This window comes from Schistocerca piceifrons, chromosome X (assembly GCF_021461385.2).
Source record: "Schistocerca piceifrons isolate TAMUIC-IGC-003096 chromosome X, iqSchPice1.1, whole genome shotgun sequence".
Taxonomy (NCBI): Eukaryota; Metazoa; Arthropoda; class Insecta; order Orthoptera; family Acrididae; genus Schistocerca; species Schistocerca piceifrons.
Window position 1 is genome coordinate 214,215,235 of NC_060149.1, and position 5,800 is coordinate 214,221,034.

Here is a 5,800-nt window from a genome sequence, read left to right on the forward strand (position 1 = left end):
CATGGTGCAGGGAATGGCAATTGAATCTCAGTGTAAACAAGTGTAATGTGCTGCGAATACATAGAAAGAAAGATCCCTTATCATTTAACTACAATATAGCAGGTCAGTAACTGGAAGCAGTTAATTCCATAAATTATCTGGGAGTAGGCATTAGGAGTGATTTAAAATGGAATGATCATATAAAGTTGATCGTCGGTAAAGCAGATGCCAGACTGAGATTCATTGGAAGAATCCTAAGGAAATGCAATCCGAAAACAAAGGAAGTAGGTTACAGTACGCTTGTTCGCCCACTGCTTGAATACTGCTCAACAGTGTGGGATCCGTACCAGATAGGGTTGATAGAAGAGATAGAGAAGATCCAACGGAGAGCAGCGCGCTTCGTTACAGGATCATTTAGTAATCGCGAAAGCGTTACGGCAGTGATAGATAAACTCCAGTGGAAGACTCTGCAGGAGAGACGCTCAGTAGCTCGGTACAGGCTTTTGTTGAAGTTTCGGGAATATACCTTCACCGAGGAGTCAAGCAGTATATTGCTCCCTCCTACGTATATCTCGCGAAGAGACCATGAGGATAAAATCAGAGAGATCAGAGCCCACACAGAGGCAGACCGACAATCCTTCTTTCCACGAACAATACGAGTCTGGAATAGAAGGGAGAACCGATAGAGGTACTAAAAGTACCCTCTGCCACACACCGTCAGGTGGCTTGCGGAGTAAGGATGTAGATGGGGATGTAGATGTAGAACAAGACGCTTCACGCAATCTGTTAAGTGCTAAATGTATTTCCCGGAAAGACGGGTCCCATCTCCCCTCCCCCTCCCCCCCTTCCCTCCCCCCCTCCCCCTCCTCTGGGACAACAAGAAAATTCTGGAGAACTCTCCAGATCACTTTTCCAAATGTCAGCTGCTTGGAAAACAGGAATCCCTCCAAGTAAAGCAAGCTCAGACACAAGAGCAGCCTCCCACCAACACCAATCTAGTTGCAGAGTCTTCAGTACAATACGTCCCGAACGAACACATGGCTGGACGATCAGTATCATCGACGCCAACAAAAGCTACACATACAATAGAGCGCGACGCCGGCATCCCTCAGAACAAAACCTAGATAAGTGAGGGCTATCCTGACCGTGGGTTGTTTATCTAATTGGGCAGCTGCGATCTCCTAAGGAATGTGCCCACCACGCCTCTATTAGCCCTGCCAGTAAAACGCACGCCATTATAAGAGGGTATAACACTGCACTGTAATGACTATATTTAACATCAATGCATCTATTATAGTAAAGCATCTATTAAAAATGAAAACACAATCATAACGATAGTAAATGTCCGTCGCGCGGGGTAGCCGCGCGATCTAGGGCGCCTTGTCAAGGTCCGTGCGGCTCCCCCCGTCGGAGGTTCGAGTCCTCCGTCGGGCATGGGTGTGTGTCTTGTCCACAGCGTAAGTTAGTTTAAGTTAGAATAAGTAGTGTGCAGGCTTAGGGACCATGACCTCAGCAGTTTGGTCCGCAAATTTCCAAAAAAATAAATGTTCTCTTTCCACGAAAATAGGTGCAGTCCATTTTCTTTTAGTTTTATGAGCAATATCGGTACAGTTTTGGCAATTCGCATCTCATTAGTTTGCGACATCCAATGAAGTGCGCTGCCGCCAATTTCAGATGACCAGACTGCAGAGACGTGTCCACCATGCATAAAATCGGGAAAAATAACATCCACTATTTAGCTGCGAAAACTCCGAGTCACCACAGAATGTCCTCGTTATTTCGAAACAATTATCAGAGTAAAGAAAAAGCTAGAATTTAAACGCTGAAGAAAAAAAATCTATCTTGAGCAATGTCTTTCAGCCTGATGGACAAATTACACGACCTGAGAGCGTCTCTCGCATTCAAATCATTGCTGTTAATAAACTATTTGCACGTGTGTATTACAAACATTTCAGATACGTGAAACAATATTACAGAGCATAACTTTTCATGCCATTGGCTCATATGTCGGAAAAACACAATCATTTTATGTTAGACAACAATAAGCTATAATTCAAGAGGACGTTGTTGTTTTGTACACACTGGCAGTCCCGTTTTACCAAAAAATATGTGTGAAATCTTATGGGACTTAACTGCTAAGGTCATCAGTCCCTAATCTTACACATTACTTAACCTACATTATCCTAAGGACAAACACACACACCCATGCCCGAGGGAGGACTCGAACCTCCGCCGGGACCAGCCGCACAGTTCACGACTGCAGCGTCTTAGACCGCTCGCCGTTTTACCAGTGTGATGCTATAGATGCTATATAATAATGGCATTTATGAAAGAAATCGTGAAAGCCAGTCTTGTAATCGCACCTCCTACAAGATTTTACCACGTCTCTCCCTTCCGATACTTCTAAAGCAGCAGATCCTTGCGTTCCAGTTTTGTAAACCATTTGGTCATCATAGCCTGTTTCACACAATCTACTCACATGTGGGGGAAAACACTCTCATTTCAAGGTTCCACAATGAACTATAATTCAAGTGATGTCTACTTTATAATTAGAGGTTATGAAGTATGAAATAACATAGTACTTGCGTTAACACCTATTTTTAAACACGCAATAGTGACGATAATAATAAAAACAGTCATGATTCCTAGAGAATAGGGTTCGAATCACAGAAAGGGCACCACCATTTTTAATTTCCCGCTAATTCTCGGGTGGTGGATGAGGGAAGGGGAGTCGGATGTCAACACAGCCCTAGGACAAAGAATTTCCCTCCAAAATTCGAAATTCCCGCCAAAATTCGAAATTCCCTCCAATAGCGTATGTGTGAGAGGGGGAGGGGTGGGAGGGGGAGGAGGCTCTCTCTCTCTCTCTCTCTCTCTCTCTCTCTCTCTCTCTCTCTCTCTCTTCCACAGCCTTTCATGATCTGTTTATATTAACTATGTCTTTACATTAACGTGACAAAAGTCGTGTGATAGCGACATGGACATGTACAGATGGCGTCAGTATTACATGCACAAGATGATAAAGGGTAGTGCTTTGGGGGAGATCTCATTTGTGCTCAGGTAATTCCCGTGGAAAGGTTTTCGATGTGATGAGGGTCGCACGACGGGAATTAACAGACTGAACGTGGAATGGAAGTTCCAGATAAACGCGAGGGAATTCCATTTCGGAAGTGGTTATTGACTTCCATATTCCGAGATGCACAGTGTTAAGAGAGTGCCGAGAATACCGCATTTTAGGCATTACCCCTCACCAAGGGACACGCAGTGGCCGACGGCCTTACTTAAGGACCGAGAGCAGCGGCGTGTGCGTAGAGTTGTCAGTGCTAACGGACAAGCAACACTGTGTGAAATAACCGCAGAAATCAATGTGGGACGTACGGCGAACGCATCCGTTAGGACAGTGTGGCGAAATTTGGCGATAATGGGCTATGTGTGCAGACGACCGACTCGAGCGTCTTTGCTAACAGGACGACATAGCCTGCAGCACCTCCTCTGGGCGCGTGACCATATCGGCTGAGCACCAGTCAACTGTAAAACGGTGACCTGGTCAGATGAGTCCGATTTTAGTTGCTAAGGGCCGATGGTAGTATTCGAGTGTGGTGCAGACCCTACGAAGCCATGGACCCAAATTGTCAACAAGGGACTGTGAAAGCTGGTGGTGGCTCCACAATGGTGTGGGCTGCGTTAACATGGAACGAACCGATCATTGACTGGAAATGGTACTTGGAGACCATCTGCAGCCATTCAGACACTTCATGTTTCCAAATAACAGTGTAATGTCACCCGGCCACAGTTGTTCGCGATTGGTTTGAATAACATTCTGGACAATTCGAATGAATTATTTTACCACCCAAACCACCTGACAGTAATCCCATCGAATATTTATGGGACATAATCGAGACGTTATTTCGTTTACAGCATCCTGTACGGGCAACACTTTCGCAATCGTGGACGGCTACGGAGGCATCATGGTTTAGTATTTCTACTGGGCATTTCCAAAGACTTATTGAGTCCATTTCAAGTCGAGTTGCTGCACTACACAGAGAAAATTGAGTTTCGACACGATATTAGGAAGTATCCTATAACTTTTGTCCTCTCAGTGTATTGAATAGATTACTGGGGTGAATGAAGGATTGTTTCTGTTAGACACCTTCCATTCATATTAAAGCATCTTTGTGTAAATCCCAACTTTAGGATCTATAGCTAGGGCCTAAAAAATTCGGGTTATCTATTAAAGTTACGTACAGGGTGATCAAAAAGTCAGTATAGATTTGAAAACTGAATAAATCACGAAATAATGTAGATAGAGAGGTACAAATTGACACACATGTTTGGAATGACATGAGGTTTTATTAGAACCAAAAAATACTAAAGTTCAAAAAATGTCCGACAAATGGCGCTTCATCTGATCAGAATAGCAATAATTAGCATAACAAAGTAAGGCAAAGCAAGGATGATGTTCTTTACAGGAAATGCCCAATATGTCCACCATCATTCCTCAACAATAGCTGTAGTTGAGGAATAATGTTGTGAACAGCACTGTAAAGCATGTCCGGAGTTATGGTGAGGCATTGGCGTCGGATGTTGTCTTTTAACATCCCTAGAGATGTCGGTCGATCACGATACGCTTGCGACTTCAGGTAACCCTAAAGCCAATAATCGCACAGATTGAGGACTGGGGACCTGGGAGGCCAAGCATGACGAAAGTGGCGGCTGAGCACACGACCATCACCAAACGACGCACGCAAGAGATCTTTCACGCGTCTAGCAATATGGGGTGGTTCTAATAAAACCCCATGTAATTCCAAGCATGTGTGTCAATTTGTACCTCTATATATACATTATTCCGTGGTTTATTAAGTTTTCAAATTTATACTGACTTTTTGATCACCCAGTATATTAAATTTGCAGCTTACATCTTGGAGGCGTGGCCGGCCCTCAATTAGTTTTCTGGGTCAGGGTAATTTTGTACACGCTGGTGGTTTTGCACAAATTTGGAGAACCCGTGCTTATGGTACGATATTTCTGCATCTCCGGTTGTGCAGTCAGATTCATTAATGTAATTTTTTTCGTTATTTATTCATTTCGCGTTCCTTGCGTGACTGGAAAGTGACAAAACGTCGCACGGCTGTAGTTTCTAGTACTTGCTAGCGCGCATTAATAGCTCATGTAATTTCTTTTCTCCAGGTTTATGTTCATGGTTTTATGGATTCTGCTCCACCTCTGATGATTTAATCTGCGTTGCAAAAATGGGTTGTGGAATTTTTGGAAGGGTTATATATGTACAATGTTTGGTGAATGCAGTTTGTTGTGCGTGGGAAAATATAAAACGGCCATCAGCTTTTCTCTTTTTCCTGTCTGAGGAGCGTCAGAATTGCGAGAGCATGTTGGTAGAAAAGTATATCACCGCATCTGACATTCACGTCTGACTGTTGCATGATGGAAAGCAACTGGATTTGAGTTAGTTCAAGAGGAACTTACTCCCTACTAAAATGCAGTCTGACTGGCCACAGCGCGTCGTGTAACCAAGCGAGACGAGAGGTGTGTGCAACGTACAGACAACACTAATACTCCGCCCAAGAATGCGAGTACAGCGTGTATTTATGTATGAGGAGAAAGAAATAACGGAGCAGTGAGAGAGTCATTGAGGTAGCAATAGACGACAAGCGTGAATAGTAGTCAAAAAGAAGATTCACTAGTAGAAGGATTAATGGGGAAGATGTATAAATATTTTATTGTAGTATTTGCCCGCAGCTTGTGGTCTAGTGGCTAGGGTTGCTACCTCTGGTGATCCAGATACACAGCGGTACCTATAATACCC